At 40.0% G+C, this 23,952-nt stretch overlaps 1 long non-coding RNA gene across 2 annotated transcripts; it reads right to left on the bottom strand.

The window, feature by feature from the left end:
• Positions 1 to 19,441: 19,441 nt before the first annotated feature.
• LOC148219809 (uncharacterized) lies at positions 19,442 to 23,423 on the bottom strand. Of its 2 annotated transcripts, none has more exons than XR_015799485.1 (2): positions 23,312 to 23,423; positions 19,442 to 19,827 (listed from the first exon to the last, which is right to left on the bottom strand). It is a non-coding gene; the product is annotated as an uncharacterized LOC148219809 (long non-coding RNA). The 2 variants fall into 2 exon arrangements; XR_015799484.1 differs by lacking the exon at positions 23,312 to 23,423 and adding an exon at positions 20,109 to 20,459.
• Positions 23,424 to 23,952: the final 529 nt, after the last annotated feature.

Here is a 23,952-nt window from a genome sequence, read left to right as displayed (position 1 = left end):
TGCTGCTCTGTTGGAGGTCCCAGCCGTGGCTCCTGCTGGTGGCCCTGGGGCAGGAGCGGCCCCGGTGGTGCTATGGCAGGGTTTCCCTCAGGTGTTGGCACTGCCAGCTCGGCTCTGCCAGAGGGCTCTGCTTGGCAGCTCTGGCATTGCAGCCTCAGCCAGTACCCAGATCTGTGTGCTGCAGCCCAGCAGTGGCTGCATGCTTCTCCCCGAGCCCGAGAGCACCTGTACAGCTCCCAACAGCGCAGTGGGAAGGCGGAGAGGGAAGAGCGCGAGCTCAGTTCTTGGCAGGAATCCTCCTGGGCCTTGGTGCTCTTGGGGTGCCCAGTGTGGGGCCCAGAGGAGAGGCAGGATCTGCTCAGCCATGCTGGGGCTTGGAAGCTTCCTCCTCCCCAAGTGGGACTCAGCTGGGCCAGGGATCAGCTGTCGGATACCCGTGCCCGCAATGGCCCCTGCCCTCCAAGGCCTGCAGCCCTATCCATCAGACAGGCAGGCAGTGACAAAGCAGCTCTTGGGGCTGATGGCTGCAGGCTAAAAGCCCCATAGAGGTGCTCATGCCCAGTGCCATTGCTCTGTCCTGTGCAGCATGCATGCTGTGTCACCACACAGAGGCTGACCTGGACATCTACATGACAAACCTGGGCTCTGTGCCCACGTGTTCTACTTGGTGAGTGGCTCCGGGCACTCTCTCCAGCATTGCAATGGGCAGTCTATGCTATTCTGTCCTCATCCACTCCTCCCTTTTTCTGTGGTATTTTGCCACTTTACTTGCTCGGCAAGAAAGTGAACATGTTGTATTCATGGGATTTCTCACTATCTATGCACCTTGCCGTCAGACGGGCAGAACAGAAAGTGAGAGTCTGAAGAAAGAGCAGGGAGATTTGTGCTAGGCGAGGTTTGCCTGAGCTTAACCCAGACACCAGGAGAGAAAGACCAGTTCTTCCAGTCATCTATGGGACAAAGCCTCATTTCCAGGAGCTCCACAGAGGCTCCAGGCAGCTCTGTGGGCTGAGACCAGCAGCTGTCACATTCTGTGCCCTGCCCACAGCCATGGGGCTGCCTGAGGAGGCCCCAAGGCTGCCGCTGGTTGGGCTGCTTGGCTCTTCCCAGCATTGCTGTGTCTGCAGCCAGAGTGGGGCCACCATCTTGTGCTGTGAGGAAAACTGTGGCAGGTGGTTCCACCTGCCCTGTGCTGTGGAGGGTGGCTGTGTCATGCAGTGTCTTCCAAATTACAGGTATCTTTCTCTCTCTTCTGGCCACCCCTGGGGAAAGATCCAACATTTTCATTTTGCTCATCCTTTTTCCCCCAGCTCCTACTGCTCTGAGCACCATCCAGAGCAGGACGTGCAGGTGACTCCAGGCAACAAATGCTCCATCTGTATGAAGCCTGCGGAGGACAGAATGTGCTACAGAACAATGGTGTGTCTGGAGTGCAAAAGGGCCTGGTTCCACTGGGATGGCATCCAGGTAGGAGCCATGCCCTCAGCCCTGGGGTACAGCAGGTGCTCAGCAGCACCAGGGCCTTGCTCACATTGCTTCTGTTTGTGTTACGGGGACGGGCTAGGCGCGCTGGTCTTTTATGTCTCCACTGCCCCTTCTGCTGGGGCATTAAAGAATTTTTAGCACGAATGTTCATCATGGGGATCCGAATCTCCTTCAGGTTGGTGTCGTTCTGCATAGCCCACAAGACAGGAGGCTGCAAGTGCTGTGCTGCACCAGCAGTCCTGGCCCTGGCCTGTCCCATGCATCTGGCTTCAGGTTCACAGATGACTTGGAAAAGCACTGGAGGGAAGAGCAGGGACACTGTATTTTTGTGAGGGCAGAGCAGCAGACTCTCATCATCGTTTCATTTTTCCATCAGACACTCAACATGGGAGGACAGCAACGCTTTTGCAGATTGAGAGAAAAAGCACAGCTGGTGCAATGCCAGGGAATGCCTTTACCCAAGAGGCAGGCAGGCAGGAGGCAGAGAAAGTGGTGTAAGTTGGGAAGCTCCACTCGGAGCTCCACAGAGAACCAGCGGAATGTCTTGGCGCAAGGGCTCTATGCAAAGAGAACCAGAGCTTGGCCACGGACAGTCCTGTGTTGTGGACACTTGGTCTCCAGAGCCATGAACTCATTTGCTTCCTCAGGCCCTGGGAAATGCTCCTATGCTCGTCCTATGCTCCTGAGGGCACCCACAGGTGCTGCTCTGTCCTAAGAAACTGCATAGACAGCTAGGAGCATGACAACTATGCTGGTCTTGGCACGCTTATGAGGCAAAGGACCTGGGTGGCCCTGGGCTGGGGGTGGTGCCCAGGCTGGGCTTGGCAGAGCCTGTCTACTCCCTGGAGGGCTGGGGGCACAGCTCTGGCCTGGCATGTCCTGCCTTGGGCTAGAAGGGCTTCCGACATTTCTGCATGCCCTTATAGCCTCTAGGGATGAGTCGGAGCTCAATGGCACCACCCTGACCAGTAAGTCAGGATTGGAGCTTTCTTATGGCTCCCCAGAATCAAAGGCCATCGGCCCCAGGAGACCAGCAAGTGTTGCAGCCTCCAACATGGAGCTGCACAGCAGTTGCTGCCAGAGACCAGCAGCTCGAGCATATCAAGATTAACATACAGCAGCTCCCCAGAGCCAGAAGACAATGTCCATTCCAGATGTGCTGGGCCTGACCACAGGCAAAACCGCTCTTGCCAGCAAGGTCAGACTTCAAACAGCAGCACTTAGTGCAGCCACTTGGGGTCCGGTCAGGATGGACAGACTCTGGTGATGTGCACACGTCTTAAATAATAAAAAGCTGAAAGTAGAATCTCTTAAGTGTCATGACAGAAGTATGCAGAAAAAGATTGCAACATTTACCTGTATTGAACTATAGCCTTATTATACTTCAAGTTTCTAAAGAGAGAAAGAGAGGATAAGGAAAGAGAACTAATGTTCTCACTGAGTCTCACTGAATTTCATATATCTTTAGTGCTATAGTCAAATCGTTCAGTTCCTGGTCCTTAAAAAAACTTCAGGAAGCTGCTATTTTGAAGCAGTCTTTCCTGAAAATATAATAAATAACCCAAACAAATACACAGTGGGTATTAAAACTTCAAGTCTCATCTTTTAAGTTTAGGAGATAAAACTATGCTGTTTGCATTGAGTAGTTCGATTCATAACTTAACTTTTCTAAACACAGTGAAGCTGATGGGCAGATAACATCAGGGCACCATGGAAGAAAAAGGACTTAATTACAAGTAGAGCTAAAATTCCAGAATAGGACCCATAGTCAGAGATTATTTTGCATCCTAAAAATAAATTAGAAGAGTTGGTTTCCTTCTAAAATATCTTTATGATCACTTCAATAAAGTTGTGGATACACCTTTGGCTATACTTAAATATGCTCTGTCATGCAATGAAATAAACATAATCCAGAAATACTGCTTTTGCAGTAGTCTGTATGTAAGGAAAGAGCATTGTCTTTTCCAGTGAAGTTGTTCCACTAACATCATAATTTGGGTGCATCTTTCCCATCATACAAAGTGATTGCAAGGTTGTAAGAGGTAGGGAAGAACTTAGACATTTCTCCAAGTCTACTGCAAATTCCAGTTCTGCAAAGAAGCACTGGAAGGTCGTCATCTTAGACTTCTCTACATGTTCTGATTGATGCCTGCTATGACAGGACTACTGACTTTACATCGCCAGACATTCCTTTTGAAGTGAGAAAGTGTGGAGAGTGGTCAAATACCCCTTTGAAATGTTTGGGGTTAATGTTCATAAAGGGTGAAAAAAGTGATTCTAAAAGAAAACAACAATTTTAAGGTTCTATTTGAAATTATTCTCAACATATAAGGACTGTGGTACTTCCCACTAAATTCAGTGCTGGGAGTCAGTTGCTGCCTGTGCACTTCTGTGATTAATGTCTCATAACTAATAAAATGGGCCTTGAGGGGCCATGAAATTTTCGGTAACTAAGGTGACCTGGATACTGGAGAAATGTCAAGATACTTGCAGTGCAATTCCCTATAGCAATAACTGTGTTACACATAAGGTTAGGCAGGAGTTATTCTCTTAAAGAGTCTGTTATAAAAGAGGAAAACTCTTCAATATCTCTCAGTAGATCATTCCCTGTAGGCTACACCTGTAACTTCAATATATAGCAGAGTTGCTGGGTTATTTCCCTCCACATTACAGTGGACTAAGAGCTGCATAGTTCCTGTGTAAAAAGTGACCGATCTCTTGGCTTCCATGCTGTAACCAAGAGTTCTGCTAAGTTTTATTTAGGTATTATGAAGCAGGGACCAAAGATGCTGTACCAGCTGACTCCATAGTTACATAGTTATTAACAGGAAAGTGCTCATCATGTCTTCAATCTCTAGCTACAAACATTTATTTTGAATGCAATTTCATAAGTCATTGTCGTGAATGATCAGTGTTTTTCAAAACTACTGCATTCCTTAACAGAGCTGTTCTTTAGTCACTACACAGCAGTTTTGTCCTTGTAAGTTTAAATGCAAATGCAGCTAAAGACCTCAGTTGTTCCAACATGAATGAAATCGAGCCATTATGTGATTCCCTATCTGACCAGACAAGAGAATGAGAATGCAGTTATTGATAGTTTATATTTAATTTTAAGATGTTTGGGTTAATCTCTTTCTATTTGCAATTTGCTACACTACCTAGCTGCACTACCTAGCACCACGGACTTGGTCCAAACAAAGATTCCCAGGTATAGTATATTTTAGCATGGAATAGATACTTTTTCCTAGTATTGTTTGCTTCCAATACCTTACTGAATAGCAAGCTTTAGAGGTAGCAATAGAAAAAAAACCCACAAAACTTTTATGCAAGTTTTGTTGGGATTTGTAGTAAATTAGAAAATGAGGCCTGTCTTAAGAGAAACTGGTCTTTATATTACTTTATGTCATCTGGATAGCTTCTCAGGATCCAGAAATGCTTAGTTACAAAACTTTGCCTGTTGTGAAATAAAGCCCACTATTGGGACAATTGCAATAGAAAGATAAGAATGAAATTGGTTACACAGTGTTTACTCTATAAGTCAGACTGATCATCACAATAAGTTTTTAGTCATACAGTGTTGATTCTGACAAACAAGACATGACCCCAACAAAAAAAAAATTCCTGTGAAAGAGCAAAACAAGGCCATTCAGGCATTCCACCACCCAAGTAAATCAATCAAAAGTTGAACAACTGACAAATTCAGAAGCTGCAGTGGACCTGCACCCATGCGGCACTAGCAAATGTATCAGTCTTCCTTCTTAACAAAGCAAGTTATATTTACATCTAATTTTTACAAGCAAATAACTCTATTAGCATCTGGAGACAAACATCACCACTGAGGTGATATGGGTCTTGGAAGATTATTTTTGACTCACGAAGTTATCAATCTCTCGAGTACAGTGATCTCCAAAATGAACAGTCACTGCACTAAATCTCATAAGTTCACTAGACAAGAATGAAAAACAGACGCTACTGGACATTCCACAGAGTAAGTCTGATAAATTCCAAGATACCTGGTTTGGAAAGGCATCTTAAAATAGCTTTTTAGCTTAGCATCCTCTTTCATTTGCACTGTTAGGCCAAAAAAAATGACTAGAATGAATAAATAGATGAAGTCTCACACAGATGTGGGTCCACAGGCCCCAAGGGACTTCAGCTATCTTAGGGTGTACTAAAAAGAGAATACAAGCAGTACATAAGCAATCCAGATGGTTCATGGAGGACATCAGTGTCAAATTCCTGAGCCATCTGTAAAGAAACTAACCATGACAGGTGCAGGGCTGGATCTCATATCCAAAACCAGGGAGGGCCTCTTGAGGAATATGAAGGTTGAAGGCAGCCTTGGCTGCAGGGACCATGACATGGGAAGGTTCAGAACCAAGAGACAAGAGAAAGAATGGTACAGAAGATAAGATCACACCTCTGAACTGCAGCAGAGCAGAATGTGACCTCCTAAAAAGTGTGCTTAGAAGAGTATAAGTCCAGGAATTCTGGTCAGTGTTCAAGGATCATAAGGTCCAACCTCAAGAGTAAGCCAGTAAGCCCTCCAAAGAGCAGGTGTACAGACAGAAAAATGTCAGAAGCAATTTGTGAATGTATGATATGCTCCAGGTCCATGAAGAAAGACAGGGTGATGAGAAGTTTTCAGCATGGATTGTCCAAGGAAGAATCTTGCTTGACCAACCTGACAACCTTCTATAAGCCTCTGTCTCATGAGGAAAGCCTGGAGCAGGCAGGGCTTGGGGAAATCTTACCAGTGTGTTTATACACCCAGGGAGGATACAAAGAGCATGGAGCCAGGCTCTATCCAGTGGTGTCCTGTGACATGACAAGGGCAGTGGCCACTGAGAGACAGGAAGTTCTGTAGCACAATTGAGAAACCCATTTGAACTGAGAGGATGACTGAGCACTGATGCAGGTTGCCCAGAGACATGATGGAGTCTTTCTTCCTGGAGATCTTCAAAAGCCATCTGGCCATGATCCTGTGTGAGCAATTCTAGGTCCATCTGGGTCAACACTCCTACTCAGCTCACACAAATTGGACCAAGTGAGCTCCAGAATTGTCCTTTAATCGTAGCCCTTCTGAGTTAGTGCACACATGTGGGTCTTAGAAATGGGCTTCTGTAGATATTACGATAAAGGTAATAGGTAGGAATATATTGGATTCTGATGAAATCACATAATTTTTTCGCAGATCAGGTGTTCAATAGGAGGGTGTGCAGATGTCCATTGACACTTTTTCTAAATATGTTATCTCCACAGTTTCTTGTTCCTGCATATTAGGACTCTACATGGGTTTTTCTGGCTATCCCCATGCTCAAGGGTGAATATGTAGCAAAATAGGCTGAACACAGATTAGGTGAGTAGAACATGTGAACATCAGGAAACCCTTCTACTGTTAGCACTTCCACAAGCAAGTAATATTTGAAAATGATGGTATCCTTGCAAGGCAATATTTTTAAAATTGATTCTGTTTACCAGTGGAAAAATGAAAATCACCAATAAAGCAAAAAAATAGGCAAGAAAAAACCAGGATGGAAAAAAAAAATCTTCTGAAGTTTTATGTGACTGGAAGTAAAATCTAAAACCTTTCAGATGACAGCTCACAGCTGGAATGGAGAAAGCACAAGTTCTCTTCTCTTTTCAGCACCATATATATTAATAAGCAAAACAAAAGAAGCATTGTTAAACTGTCTGATGATGTCAGAAATTGACCGTCTTGGAGGCAGCAGAGCATTCTTTTGGTGATTTCTACTGTGCTAGTGAAAAATACCTTTACCTAAGGCTGCATATTAAGCTACCCCAACACAGAAAAGGGGTAGGAAATGGGAAAGGGATCTTTTGTCATTTCTCTGATAGAGATTCTCTTCCATAACCTCACTTCCTTTGAATACTGCAAGTGCTGGTGCAGAATGGCACCCAATGCTCCTCAAGGTTGGGAGCAACAGTGTTTAGAAGTAAGAGAGGGAACTCTTCTTCAAACCATTCCACCTTTCCTCACAATTCTGTTTTCATGACGTAGATAACATTGCAAACTCTAATGAGTCTGTAGGAGTGGTAATGCTTCATGGGTCTTTTTAATTTTAGGGCTATGATACATGATTTCAAAGCAAGCCCTGGCACCTCTGACCTCTGAAAAATACAATATTCCAATTTTCTGTGTCATCAAACTAACTCTCAGGAACAGTAAATTAACCTAGAGAAGGCAGAGTGAAAAATCAGCTTTGAATAATAATGACTTTTTCTTATTCACATTGGTCTAGCCTTCTCAATTTGCAATATGTTTTTCAAAAATCCAGCCATAGTTATCAGTGATACAGTGTTTTCTAAACCCATGTAGATCTTTTTTCCCCTACTGTAGTCTATCAGTGTATTTTCCCTTTCCTGTTAACAGAGTAAGATACAAAAAAAAATTGTTTTCTACAAGGAGAAAATGCAGCATATTATACAGAAAATGTAGAACCCAGATAACAGTTCTTTAAATAAAGAATAAAATGAGTAATTTAAGTACCAAGGTGTTCGGTATTATGGGTAAAATTGTTGCAATTTCCAGGATGAAAAGAAAGATTGCTAAGAAAAATACCTAATACTAAGGAAATACTTACAGCTGTTAGAAAGAACTTGTGCTTAGTGTTCCAGTCCCCTTCTCCAATAAGTGAATTTTTTTCAATGTATGCAAAATTCTCTCCCATATGTCTTTTAATTACCACTTTTGTCTCTTGCACTAATATGAAGTGACAAAGGTGTGTTAATGCAGAATCCCTCTGCCATTCATTTAGAAAAGGCTTTTTTGGTGGTTTTTAAATGAAGGAATTTTTGAAGGAAAGCTTTTTTCCCCTCTTTGCTCTCCAGAGAAGCATGCAAAGTACCCTGATGGTGTCCTCTTTTAGAAGTGCCATACACTGTTTTTAACCACCGTCAGTTCTGCACTTGTGCAGAAAAGGACAGGAATATTTATAAGAACTAATGCCATAATTATAGCAACTACCATGCAGAAACAGGAGTATGAATGAAGATACACAGAGAGGGAGCAGGTCCTTTTGACTTAGTTAACTATTTCTTTGCCATTCTTGCACTCAATTTGCAACAGGGAATGTTTAGACTGGGCCTCTGTTTATTTAGATGGGGTAAAGAGATAGAAGGAAAACTGGAGACATGATCTTTGTGCTTCTGTTCTTAAGTTCCTCAAAAACTAATTTTAAATCCAACATTTGAAATAAGGTCACTATGGAGTTTGCAGTAGAGATACAGAAAAATGGATAGAAGCTGTGATCTTTGACTTAGAATGTGAACACTGAGTTTTATTTGGACTACTTGTATTAAGTCTCTTACTCACATATTCTCCATTTGCTATAAACAAAGGAACACTTGGTATTAAATAAGTTGCCTTTTATTCTTACTCAGAATACATTTTTGGTCTGCATGTATTCATATTGTTTAGTGCACTAACCATTTCCACATTTCACCAATTAAAATCTGAGTTTATCCTTTTAGTTTTTACCACTATATTGTAATCTCTAGAATAGGACACATAATTAAATAAAATACCATGGTTTGTTGCTTGGGAGTTTTGACAGGGTATTTCAGGATGTATAATAAGGATACTCTTATTATAAATCACTTCATTTTTTCTATCTTAATACTTACTCGTTATTACCTCTAATAGGAATAAGAGCATAATACAGATGGCCAGACAGATAAGGAAATAGAAACTGGAATAAAAGGCTGTTTCACCTGCTTGTGAGCAGTCTGGCTGATGTTTCCCAAGGGCCCAACATTCTGAGCATCATTTTATTGTTAAACTTTATAAAGAGAAAATGTTGTTGTTATTGCTGCAAAACTTTTTCTTTGGGTTTAAGAGTAGAGTCATAATACGTTAAAGAAAGTTTTCCTCATATTGGTGGTGTGTATTTTGTTAGAGGCATTGATTATATATAACTAAACGAAGAGCTATGTTAGGTAAGGTGAAAACTCATAAAATTTGAATGTCATGTTAAAAAAAAGTTCTAGACTTTGTAGGCAGAAGATATATCAGAACTGAACACAATCCAGGAATGGGCCTCACCTTATTCCTTTATTGTTCTCATACTTATAAGTAGCTTTTGGAACTCCTTTTCTATAACTTCCAAAATAAAGTCATAATACATACTATTAAACAATTTTATTTTTTTTTCCTGTAAAATAGTCTGCCTGGAAAAGTGACTTGCATTTCAGTTTTTAGGTGTGAATCTTCAATTATGTTATAGCATATGCTGTTCAAATTATAGTGGGCTACCCAAGACATCTGGATCCTACTTTAAAATAACCTGTTTTAATAATTACTTCATTATTTCTTTGTAAGCTACACATCCAGTCCAGCTGAACTAGTGACTTGAATGTGTAATAAAAAATGTCTAGAAGAAACTTCATTGAGAATCTTGCAAATGAACATCCATCTATAGAATTTTTTTTTCAGGAAATAATTCTAATAATGACATATATTATGAAAGTTATAAACAATCACCAGGGAAACAGAAATAGAGGCTAAATGTCACAGTAGAAATTATTTACTGGAAATATGTGATACTCAGTAAGTGCAGTGTAACTGCAGGAATAATTAAAATCAGATACATATTTATCAACCCTCACTGATACTTCGTGTGCAGGCATGTTCTCCTATCAAGCTGCACTGTGCTTGTTTGAAAACAACCAGCAAAATCTTTCATTCCATTCCTTTTAAACCATAGGACTACACTGGTAAATGTTTGGGTGAACAATTTTTGGAGTTTACAGTGAGTCCTTATAATTAGAATGGTTTCTGCTGACAGCAGATACTGCTGACAGCATCATATCTGTTCTTTGTCAAAGAGATTCCACTAATCTCTGAAATAAATAGATTAAATAAAATTGTTAGATACAAGCATATGTCAGGGAAGATATTTATCTGTCCTGAAATGCATGACTATATGTTCTAGTAATTTAGTTCCATGGCCCTATTAATTTTATTGCAGCCAGTTAGATATTGTAACTCGTGGAGGTGATTCCTTCAGATTTCTCTTTATAATCGTAATGGACTAACTGAGAGTTAATTAACCCTGAGAGTTAATTTCTAGAATTAAATCAATCCAGGAAAACAGTCCTTTCTGGCTGTAACAGGAGTAAAGTGGTGAAATGGTGCAGGCTGAAGCCTAAATTATGTAGGAATAGAAGAATTAAAGCTGTTCTGCTTGGTTTTTTCAGCGAAATAATCTTTTTAAAATGTTCCTTGTTTCTGACTTACTGACACAATAACCAGCAAGTGATTTAGCAATCTACAATGATTCATTATTTTGTAACAGATCTTCCTGATAGCAGACAAAAATCTCCTTTAGGTCACATATTACTAAGAATGGACCTTAAAGATATTGACACCAATGTAGCTGTGAAAGCTCTTAAGAGCTGTGCATCTACAGAAAAAACTTACATCCACATTTCTTTTCCATTCACCTGGGTTAACTTAGTACTAAAAAAATTCTCAGGAAAATTTATTAAATTATTTCCTGGGAATGTACAACAAGAGAATTTTTTATGAAGCATTCAACTCAGGTCATACCTCTTTTGTTGATTTTAAGACTGCAGAAGTAATTAACCTTTCTTATGATCAATTCAGATGAATTCTTTGGAAACTTCTAAGATAATTCATGCACATTTCAGTATATATGTAAATAAAATTTGTATGAATCAACAAATCAAATGAGTAAGATGTGAGTGACGGCAATTCTGGGAAATTTCAATTGGTTCTTGATTTCAGTCAAGAACTGATTGAAATAAATATCTCTGTCTCTGTCATCATCTTTGTTAGTGTTTGGTTATTTGGATTTTTTCCTATTATGCTTTATAATATAACACTTAAATATTTTCTGTGGCACAGTGTCATTACATTTTCTTTGGGAGATTTTAGTCTACTCTTAATTGAATTTAAGTAGGTGAATTTGAGACAAGCAATGGTGCTTTTGGAGAGCTGCAGGTGTGATGGCTTGGATCCAGCATCCTTTGAAGGAAATGGAAACACTTCAACTGATTTAATGGGTCTTGGACTTGATCCAAGGTGCACTTTGACGTAATTGGACTATTCCTGGGAGTAAGTGCAGTATCTACTTGATAACTCATATACAATGGACATTTGTGAGATCTAATTCTTAGAAGTGAGCATCTGAGAGGCAAGAAGTGTCATTCTCATGATAAAAATAGTTAAAAACCAAAAGAAATGAGAATAAGAATATACTTTTTCATGAGCTACTACAAGCTCCCAAGGGATTATAAAAAATAGGCACAGAACTGGGTCGTTTGATGTTGTTGCTAAAGACAGTAATCGATCTTATCATCAGGGTATATAAAACAGGAAAATGTGCCTTTGTAGTGTTATACACTATTAATCTGAAGGTGTCTCTGCAAAATCATGACATAATGCTTTTCCCAATGCCCTATCTACTGCAAATGTGAAATGCTCTCAAAGGGATTCATTATGAGCCGTCTCCATTTGGTCTTGAAATAAGTAACATTTAAAGAGTTTGGCAACCTCTGTACGAATTTCATATACATACATATGTGTATATATATATATACACACACATACAAACACACACATGTATTTCTATTTATACATATATATATTGTATATATATGTATCCATTTTTTTAGTTTTGAAACAATGGTGTTCTGCCCTCAGATCTTAACTTGGTTTCAGACACACACATTAAAAAAAACCAAACCGAAAAGCCCCAAAAACCAACAAAACCACAAAAGTAACTGAAACCAAAAAAGCCCCCAAAACAACCAACGAAAATCCCCCCAACAAGACTGTAATGTATTCATAGTTTGTAAGATAACCAGGTTTCTGTTTTCTCCTTCAAGGAGAAAATTAATTAGTGTTTTTGAAAGTTCTGAAAGTGCCACATTCTGTTCCGTGACACAACAAGGAAATTCAGTTCCTGTCACAGCGGGCCCTAGGGCAGTGGTGGAGTGCCACAACCTTCTGGAGAAGCATCCTGGGGAGGACGTTCCTGAGGCACTGGCACATCCTCTGGTTCTGGAGTGATTTCAGCTCTTTTAGCTCTCTCTGCTTTGGCTGGCACAAGGAGGGAAAAACGGGAGCTGCATGTGATATTCCAAGGCGCAAAGTTTATTCTTCTGTCGTCGAAGGGGTCCAGAGACGAACTGGCTCCCAGAGTATGAGTGAGCAGGGCAGATATAGGATAGGCAGAGGGGACCCTCATGTGCACTCATGCCCTGTCCAGCTGCCTGGCTGGGAGCTGGTTCATGGACAGACAGCTCTGTTCCATGGTGTGATCCTCACATGCACTCATGCGCTGTCCAGCTGCTCTGCCCCAGTAACTCAGTCACCTCTGCTCAACTCTGTGCTGCTGCTGCTAGCTTACCAGGAGAGGGGCAGCTGTCACACACCAGCCATGCAGGCGTAGAAGTTGTAACCAATTATGAACTCCCCAAAGGGCGTCACTTTCAAAAACACACTGAATAATAAAACCTGGCTGCCTTGGGTTTGCATGGCAAGGTTTTGGTAGTGGGAGTCTTAGAGTGGTGACTTCTGTGAGAAGCTGCTAGGAACTTCCCCCATGTCCAACACAGCCATTCCATGTCAACTCCAAGACAGACCCAACACCAGCCAAGGCTGAGGCCATTGGTCACAGTGGTAGCACCTCTGGAATACCATATTCGAGAAGGAAAATAGTTACTGCACAGGAGTATTTGCAGCCAGGTAACAAAGGAGTGAGAACACATAAAAAACAAGAGGCCTGCAAACACCAAGGGCAGTGAAGAAGGGGCAGGAAGTGCTCCACGTGCCGGAGCAGAGGTTCCCCTGCAGACTGTGTTGAAGACTATGGCTAGGCAGCTCTGTCCTTGCAGCCTGTGGTGGTGCACAGTGGAGGAGAGATCCATCTGCAGCCCACAGAGGACCCCATGCTGGAGAAAGTGGATGTCTGAAGGTCTGAAGGAGGTTTTGAGCCTGCAAGCAGTTGATGGTGAAGCAAGCTTTTGTCAGGAACTGTGAAACTGTGGAGAGGAGCTTGCACTGGTGCAGGTTTAATGGCAGAACTTGTGACCTCACAGATGACACATGCTAGAACAGTCTGTTCTGAAGGACTGTGTCCCTTGGGAGGGACCCACACTGGAGGAGTTCATGGAGCACTGCAGTCCAAGGGAAAAACACATGTTAGAAAAGTTAATGTAGGCCTGCAGCTCATGGGCAGGACTCCATGCTGGAAAGGGGAAGGGTTGAGGAGTCCTGTCTCTCAGTAGGAAAGAGCAGCAGAGATAATGTGTGATAGACTGATAGCAGTTTCCATTCCCTATCCTGTCCTTATCTCAACCCTGGAGTCTTTAATGATATTTTTTTCTTCCCTGTGCAGTTGAAGAGGTGAGTAGCTTTGGTGGCCACTTGGCTTTCAGAGAGGGTCAGCTCACCAAATCTGTACAAACCAGAGGTCTCTAGAAAGCCACCACTTAAAAGCCATCCTCCTCTGTGACGAACTCTTACAACATGACTGTACCAGGTTGGTATGTAAAAATCTGCTGCATGAGGCATCTGCTGGCTCCAGATACATTCAGCCAATGTCCTGGCAAGTTACACATAACACATTAATTTCATCAAAACAGCAGAATTAACAGTGCAAATGTATGTGTTGGAACAAAAAAAAAACGGGGGGTGGGGAGGGAAGGGAAGTTTCAGAAAGAGAAATTGCATGTTTGAACTGCAAAGAAAGAAATTCAGAGCAAAATTACTTTTCTGTTTTTCTTGTCTTTCCCTGCCTAAATCCTTCTTCAATATGGCCTGTCTTTCCTTTAGTCTTTGTAGTGCTTCCCAATTTGAAAGGGTCTCCCAATTCTCTTTAGTAATGCTACTTTATATGTGTAAGTATTTTTCATAGTCTGTTTGTGGCTCTCCGTTTTTTTACTTTGTCTATTCTATCAGTTTGGACTTTGGAAAAAGTATGGTAAAATAAATCACTGAAGAGGTATGTTAAGTTGCTATTATCAAGTAACTCATCTCTGTGCATCATTGAACCAAAGTAGTTAGGTTAGGAGAAATCTGCATGTATTAGCTAAACAGCCAGTCATCCCTGCAGCACCCCCTGGCTCCAAATCTGCTATACAAGCTGTGATGGTATTTGGTATGTTATGGGTACATTTCCTCCCATATATGCAAATTCAAGAGGAAAACTTTTCTGACCAAAATCAAAATTACAATGTAATCTAACAATGTTTTTCCATCCCTTTTCAAGACATGCAGTCATACAAGTCATATAGTAAAAAATTAATTGGTGTTCAGCCATCCTCTGCCAAAGATGCCAGTATCAAAGCAGTTACTATTTATACATCTTGGCAAACGAATTAACACTCATTGTCTCCATAGTTCCCTTATTCTAACAGTTAAATAATTCCCTTCCTTAAGGTAATTAGTACACTTGCCAAGTCTTTCTCTTTTCAGTTGGTGGGTTTGTTGAGTCAGTGCTTGTGAGTCAGTGGTCATGATCTCCCCTTGATAGAATTATCTTTACCCGTTTGGAGCTGATTTCAGCACAGTTGCTGAGTCGGCTTTCCTTGTGGTGTGTGAATTCTGCATTCCTTTGTGTCTGTTATCAGTAATCCATTCTTCCCCCCAAGCTTTGTTAATCTCCCCCTAAGTCTGAGATAACACCTGGACAATAGTACCACCTTTATCTTATCTCAAGTTCAAGGTGTGGTGTCTTACTTTAGCGTCCAAGTTCCAGGTATCCATAGAAGCATATCTGGGGGAGGGGCGAGGGAGAGGGGAGCTTTGGTGGTCACAGATGGTCACAAAGGGCATCTGTCCCATAAGTTGGGGTGATCTTTGTTTGACCAATGGTATGTCTGTGTGTGAGCAGCTGCTTCTTTACACATCTCACCGAAGTGGAAATTTTTGTCCACATGAATTACCCAGGAGGTACTAACCGGATCCAACCTCGACCAGGCCTGGAGATAGCACCATCCTGTCACTCCCTACTGTGCTTATCTCATGGCAAAGTTCTTCTGTGGCCTTCGAGAGAAGCAGCTGTGCTCTTTACGTCCTTACACGGCCCTGATGCACAAAATAGTAGGTAAAGAGTTAAATATAGGACAAAATCACTGAGCTCCTTAATCACTGAGCTACATGTCTTTTAAAGCAATACGGTTATATACATAACAGGCTGAGCACTAGCACTGTTATCTCTGTAGTTCTTTGTGTGTCTAGAGAATAGATGTTAGATGGTTGTATAGCAGCAACCAGCCATTTAAGTTTTCTACCCACAATTTACATGTTGACCTTGCACACATTAAGAATGCTGGCATTAAAAAAAAAAATCCCTTGCACAAGATTATTTAATACATCTGGAAGCCTTGCTTCTGCTCTTATTCTTTTTGCTATAGAAAGAAATAAATGAAATTGATGAAATTTTAAGTTTGGGAATGTATAAAATCCGCAATCTCTTCCCTGCTGTAGAAGTGTCACATGAAAATGAGTACTACAGCTATGGCCATAAAGCTTACAGACTAGAAGTCTGATGAGACCACCAGGCTCGGGCTCCTGGATAGATCAGGCGAATAAACCTGCCCAGACAGAGTAATTCTGTTATGCTACAGCGCTGTGCTGTAGCATAGCAAGCAGTATATGCATATATGTATGCATATATCTTAAGTGATGTGGTGACTTAAAAATGCTAGTTGGAAGGAAATAACTGGTAATACCAAGTTTCAGAAATGCATAGCTAATGTCAATGTCTGTCCCCACAAGACTGGCAGCTGAGCTTCACTCAGAGCTGTAAAGGGAGCAAAACTCCTTAAAGTCTGTCACTCTACACAGAAAGTAAGGTGTTCCACAACTGGAACACATCTACCAGCTTTACTCAAACAAGACAAACAGCGATGTAGTTATAAAAGCAAGGTGCCTCCAGTGCCGCTAATTTCCTCTTTTAGTTCCGTAGCAAATACACATCATTAATTTGCTATATGCAAATCTTTAAGTAAGCAACCTACAGAATTTATTTAAGCATCAAAATTGAGTAAGAAAAACACATGCAGGTTCTGCAGCTCTGGAGCAAGATTACTGCTTCTTTTTGGACCCTCATAAATATATTGCTGGCCCATGCATCACCTAAAAAGAAAGTGATCTGGAGCATATTCAGGTCCACCACAAAGGCACAAGAGAACAGTGGTGTTATTTAGTCCCATCATTTCCCCAGCAACCATGATTTTTCTGTGGACACAGAGTAAACTAGTTCTTAAAATGCTGAATTGAATTACTCAAAGGAATTGCAAGTCAGTTCAACTATCTTACCTTCTAATTAAACTTGTCTAATTTCTCTGTTGAATTTGATTAAGCTCTAGAATTTTGAGTTGTCACATGATAGACAATGGAAATAGCCCTCACCATTCTTTTCCATACCCAAGGATATTTGGCTGTTACAAGCATTTGTACCAGCTTGTAATAAAATTCTGTACAGTATGTCCATGTATCATCAGCATCTAGTAATTGCTGATACTTAAGCTCTGATCTTTTAAATAGTTATGTCTATTAAGATAGTGGTGTAAATTTTAGAAATACCAAGCATATGTAATTAAATTATATTATCCATATGACTGATTACAGAATTGGCATGTCAGCAACAGAAAGCCAATACAGCAAAACTGCATTAAGGAAAATTCATAATTCCTAAGTCCCTGATAGAACAATCTGTCTTTAGCAAACAAGATTTTCCTTTTATATTCCTTGGAGTTTATATGGGTAAGTTTGAGCAGAGGATCACCTTATCTTCTGAAGTACTGTGTTGGCAGTGATATCTTGTCGCGCATATTTTTGTGATAAAAATAAAATCTTGAGTGAGCTAGATGAACAATTAACTGAATTAGTTTGAAAAGGTATACAGAATTTTCCATAACATGGTAAAACACTAATTTATGAGAAAGACATTTTCTATTCCAACAGTTGAACAAACAGCCTGATTAAAGGCTCACTTATACTTTGTTCTTGGTATGAAAAAAGTGAATCAATTTTTTATTTTTTTAAGAACTGGAAAAAGGTAAATAAATTCTTTCAGACAAGGTGATTAATCATTCAGAATACTAGGGAAAATGTGTCATTATCAGACAAGACTGGATAGTCTACTTCTAAGAAAATAGTACTTTTCTAAGAAAAATTAATTAAAAGCAGTCCAAAGACAATGTAAACCATTAAACTTGTATCCTGGGCTGCATCTAAGAAGGTGTGGACCAGGTAGGTCTTGGGAGGTGATTCTCCTCCTCTAGTCTGCCCTCACAGATTCCTTCTGGACTATTCCACAAAGCTCTGAGGTCTTGGCACAAGAAAATTTTGCACCTACTAGGGTGTGTCCGAAAGAGGCCATAAAGGCAATCGGAGGTCTGCAGCCCCCCTGCTGTGATGGCAGGCTGAGACATTTTGGGTTCTTCAGCCTGGTGTATGAAGGCTCATGGGAGACCTTAGCACAAACCTGTATCTGAATAGGGCTTACAGAAAAAAGCAAGAGCGAAATTTTTCATGGAAACTGTTAAGCTTGAGGGAAACATTTTAAACTAAAAAAGGAGAGATTTAGATTAGATGTTAGGAAGAAATTCTTTCCTCATGGCATGGTGAGGCACTGGAACAGATTGCCAGAGAATCTGTGGACACCCCGTCACTGGAAGTGTTCAAGGCCAGATTGGATGAGGGCCATGGGCAACTTGGTGTACTGAGAGGTGTCCTTGCCATGAAGAGGAGCTGGAACTGGGTGATCTTTAAAGCCCCTTCCAACCCAAGGCTGAATATGCAAGAAAGAAGCAGTAGAAACATCTTAAAAGATGCACAGTATTTAGTCTGAGCTAATGCAGTCTGAAGTCTACACTGAACTCTGTAGTTTTTTTGGTTTTTTTTCTTTTGTTTCTTTTTTTTTTTCTCTTAGGTGGCAATTTGTATTCACTACACAAGGCTTTGTAAGAGCAGCTCACTGTTACTAGTTTCTGCACTGGTCAATGATGTTCTTTAATTTCAGCTCTTTCTTTATTACTTGTATCTGTCCAGCTCTATTTTATAAAGACAGCAGTCTTCTTATGGTTCTTCTGTGGTTAAAGACATAGCACTCACACTAAACCTCTCAACTATTTTGAGAAGAGAAATCAATTTGGCAATTTACACATCCATTTTTCCTTACCTGACCAAGACAGGCTGCAATCTTATAGTTTACTAGATACAGTGAAATCTGGCTTAAGCTTGTGTACATAAAGTGGTGACTGCTACATATAGAGGTCAGATGTTAAATTTTTTTAGACTTTTTACAGTAGAAGGCTTATCTTAGCATTTTATTCTGGAGTTAAGAATACTTGAACAACTGAAACACGAGAAGAGCTAATTTAAGGCAATTCCTTAAGTGGAGTTCTAACCTTGATAATGTATTTCATTCTTTGTGCTTTAAATCCTCAGAGGTGAATTATGTCAAACTTACTGGAATAGCTTGTTTTACCCTGCCATTCAGCTGCTGTCACTTTCAACAATGGACTTGAAATTTATCAAGTCTTCAGAGATTCAACATTCATTTAAAGACAAACAAACAACCAAGAAATTCTCTCCAAACCCCGCAAAAGCACACAATAAACTGCACCTTTGTTCCTTAACACAGGCAGTAGTTGAATTTATTTCAGCAACCCTTTTGCTTTTACTACATTTCAGCATTTACTTTATTAATATTCTTTTTTTTTTCCTGGCAGGAAGCCATGATGTCACTACTTTATATTTCTAGTCAATGTTAACTCAACTGTAAAATAAATTATGTGAGCTATTTGAGAAACACTGAAGTGGCAAAATGTTACAGTAGAAAATGTAGTAAAATGCCCCCTTTTTAATCATCCAAATCAGCCTTGCCAGAAAATGTAGCTGGAGCAAAATTACTGCTGCATATAAAATCCATTTTCAGGAACAGAAGAGACAATATTTGGATTCTGAAGTGCTAAATAAGCTATAAAACTTTATTACTCTTTATTTAAACTTTTTATTCTCTCTAAGCAAATGTACTTGCTCTCTGAAAGAACAGAAAAACCTCTAAGACGAACAAGTTTCTGTAAGAGAAAGGCAATTACAGTTCACCAAAACTTTACAGAATACAAAAGATAATGTTCCTTTTTCCTGTTGTCCTTCCCTACTCTCTGTTTCCAAGACAGAAAAATACTGCCTCTGAAATAAATCAAGGAACATCCCTGTAATAGATTCAAATCTCAAACCTGCATTTTGCAATAAGGTATTACCAAGTAACATACAGCCTGGCATAGTGGAAAAATTGTTTTCTTTCTGGAACTTCCATCTACATCATGCAGCAAACCCTGTAAAAAGACAGTAAGATACAAGCGAGCTTTATTGCCATTGCCATGGTGAATTCAAAACTATTACTTTCCAGCTATCTGAATCACATATCACAGGTAAAGTGAAATAGAAAAACACAACCAAAGAAGTCGCTACTTCATTCATTGTCATTATGTGTATTTATTCTAAAGTAATATACGAGCAGAATTTACTCTGTAAACATAAAGCTCAGTAAAGACAGTGACAATTTCAAGAGTAATTCTAAAGTACAAAATTCCAATAGTCATGTATATCACCTTACCTGTGTTCTGCAGAAAATTGACAGAATAAGAAAGACTTTCTCCCCAGACGATAAAAATTTTTATAGTGGCAAAAAAAAAAAAGAATTTCACAGCTTAAAAAATATCCACTCATGTATCCTCGGATTCGCTACCTGTTTAAAAGAGTCTAAACAAACATACACCCAACAAGCATTTTAATAGCTCTCTTTAAAATTTGCTATTACATTTCATAAACTAATGATTTTGCTCCATCTTTATCAGAGGGTGAAGTGGCTTAAGAAAAGAACACTGGAAAACAGAAGACCAGATTGCTCATTCAACACAAAGGAATGCTCTGATTGTTGATTTATCATCTAGCAGTGTGCATTAAGTATCTTACTGCACCCCTGTTTACGAGAGATCAAGGAAAGTAGACATCTTCCCCTCCTTTTCTAACTGCTAAAAAAAAAACAAAGAAAGTAAAGCAGACTTTGATATTGTGCCTGGCAACAGAACAACAATAGATATCTAACACTCCTTTTCTAGGGAAAGCTCTTTCATTTCTACTAGTTGCCAGCAAGAAGCATATCTGTGACTGTTCTCTTGCACATATGCTGTTAGTTCTGCTTGTTTGTATATTGACTAGGATGAATGACACACCTGAATGTCCTCATGAGCACATTCAGAGAGTTGGTGCCATGAGAAATTATACGCTTGGCTAGAAAAGAAATGTACAAAATCCACTGCAGTGATAGGAGATCCTATGCTTCTATTCATAGTACGCTCATCTGTGTGCTGAGCAATTTATATTTCTGTAACTGGTGTGACATTCCAGCTGACTCAAAAGTCTGAATTTATTACTTCACTAGGCTAGCAAACTACAACAATAAATTAGAAAAAATTTTCACTTATTTAGTCATTCCATAAAGGACAATACTGCAGCATAAAAATTTATGTTCTAGGGAAAGCAGATAGAAACATTCCACTATTTTGAGTCAAAGTCTCAAGGTAATTTAGAAAACACATTGCAATATTATGTTGAAGAAGCATAAAAATTCCACAGGGAGGCATTGTATAGTCTAATACATTTTTCACTCTAAGACAAAATATTATACAGGAACAACAGACTGGCAGGCCTGAAAACTAGTCCAGAAACTGAAACAAAATTATATTTAAGTCTTGTGAAAGGAAAAAGCAAAGGTGACATTTTTCATACAGATTTTGTAGCTTTGAATAAGGGCAGAAACACAGCTCTGCCTTTGCTTGATTTGATCCTTGATTTACAATGAAGATTACAATTTTAGTATTGTAGTAGTAACCTACTGGAATGGAGAAGAAGTTCTCTTTAACATTTAGTAACTTAATTCCTAGGGTAGGTTTAGTAAAACATACTGAAGGAACAACTAAAGCTACCTTGGAGAGGCCAGCATCCACACATGGAAACACAAGAGAACACAAAAAATCCTCTGAGATTAAATTTCTGTCAAAGTACTTCTAGTGTTTCACATGCAAAATAAAATCTCAGGCCTAAATGAGGATCTTGCTTGGCCTGTTGTACTGCAGACCTGTTTGCAGGTTTCCACCTCTGCCAGAACACTCGGGTAAGCTGCATTACCTTTCAGACATTAGCAGTGTAGGCTGCTTTGTAACACTTGTGTCCCACTCTGGGAAGCTCTTGGGAACCAAGCCTACAGTGCATTTGATCAACAGTCTAGTTCTTTCAAAATGATAAATGTCTGATTGTCTTATCTTCAGATGCAGCTAAATCTTATCCCCACAGTCACCTTTGCAGAACTAAAACTCTGGATTCTAGATTATTTACCTTTGTGAAGCAGAACACAAGCATAATCTCAGGATTTACCAGCAGCCCCTCTTGACTTTGACCTAAACTTAGCTGTAATAATGTCTGCACATTTCAGTCGTAGTTTTGCTGTCCTTTCCAATCCATATCTTATATTGGCTTACTCACATTTATTGACTTACTCTCCTACCACAAGATGCTTCAACCATTATCATCATAGAAGGTACACATAGAGGATACAGTTTCTGTCCAGAGGCATTTCTGTAAACTGTTTAATCTAAAACCAGTATATTCTGTTTATCTGAACCCTAACTCCATCATAAATTTTATTATTAATTGCAAACAAATGGCTTAGATATATAACAAGGCTATTTTTTTAGGCTTTGTTTAAACTAACAGCTTCTTCAGAGTGCGGCTGTCCTATAACTAACAGAAGATCCTAAACCAAAGCCGTCACCTCAGCATAAGGCCAGGCATCTCTGTGGTCCTAGCCTGATATTTATATTTCACAGACATATAAATAAGGGGATAATCTTTGTAGCATAATCTGTAAAAAAAAAAAAAAAAAAAAAAGCCTTGCTTAGGTTTAGTTAGAACTTAATTTAGAGCCAGATTTAACCTTTCTCACTTACTCCTTACTGGACTATAGACAGGTCATTTACATCTGTGTCTTCTTTTTTAAATTTGGTATCAACAGAAATAGACTGTTGTAGATGAGCTGAGATCCAGCTTGTTAGCTATGCAACTGATTTTCTGTAAGCACTGTGGAATAAAAAGAAGTTTTAAAGAAAATACAGGAAAATAATTGCTCCTATTATAGGATGCCTGGGTTTGTTGCACAGAACAGTTAAAGAATGGAGCTATTTTCTATTTGGCTTTAATTAAGTGATACAGTGCCTAGAAAAAAGGCACATGAACTGAAATTGTCTTAAATAAAACTGGAGGGGGAGATTCATGTACAACTTTCTCTCTTTGACTTTATGTGTGTAGATCTCTCCTTGGGATGTAAGCTACCCTTCTAAGGACTCAACTGCCCCAGTTGTGTAGTACCAGAAGCATACCTATTGTACATAAGATTTGGATATGACTGCATTAAATGTCACACACTTTTGCTTTTTTTCATGGTAAGATTTTAATTCCTTAATGCTAAGTACTTAAAGATGAGCTGTGTTGTGCATAATGACAAACCATGTACAGCTGATATATCTTTAAAAGACTATGATCAAATATTGCAATAGCTGTGGAGGACTGTGGTGGGTTGACCTTGGCTGGATTTCAGGTACCCACCAAGCCACTTTATCACTCCACCATCTCAGCTGGACAGGACAGAGAAAATAAGATGGAAAACAAGTCGTAAGTTGAGATATTGCAGTTTACTAAAGCAAAATCAAAAGGTTACACATGCACAAGGAATGGGAAAAGAAATTATTCTCTATTTCTCACCATCATGCAATGTCCAGCCACTTCCTGGAAAGCAGGGCTTCAGTATGGGTAGTGGTTGCTTCAGAATGACAGTGTTGGATATAATGAATGCCACTCCTTCCTTCTTCTTTTCTTAGCCTTTACAACCAAGTCAACATCATCTGCTATGGAGCACCCGTTTGTCAGTTTAGGCCAGCTGTCCTGGTTGTTTCCCCTCCCAAGGTCTTGCCCAACCCCAAACCACTGATTGGGGTAGAATCTTGGAGAGACAGCACTTAAGCTGTGCCAGCAGTTTTCAGCAGTTGTGAAAGCACTGGTGCATTATCAATTCCCTTCTAGCTACCAGTGAAAAACCCACCACTGTGAGGATGACCATGCAAAAAATTAACTCAATTCCAGCTAGACTCAGTACGACTACAAAAATACTTCCCTGGACTGAACATAAAAAAGGATATTTGTGCAAATAAAATGTGTTTATTGAATTTGCTGGATTTCTGAGACCATTCAGAAGGTGAAAATAGGACTGCAGTATCTCAGCAGCTGTTGTAGCAGTGTTATTGCTGGAATAGCAGTAAGGAGGCTCCTCTGGCATATGAACTACAGGCAGGAATTTTTCCCTACTTCCGATCAAATCTGTATGTGTGCACTGGAAAAATTCTGTC

This window comes from Sturnus vulgaris, chromosome Z (assembly GCF_052056855.1).
Source record: "Sturnus vulgaris isolate bStuVul1 chromosome Z, bStuVul1.hap1, whole genome shotgun sequence".
NCBI classification, from domain to species: domain Eukaryota; kingdom Metazoa; phylum Chordata; class Aves; order Passeriformes; family Sturnidae; genus Sturnus; species Sturnus vulgaris.
This window is presented reverse-complemented; position numbering and strand designations above follow the sequence as displayed.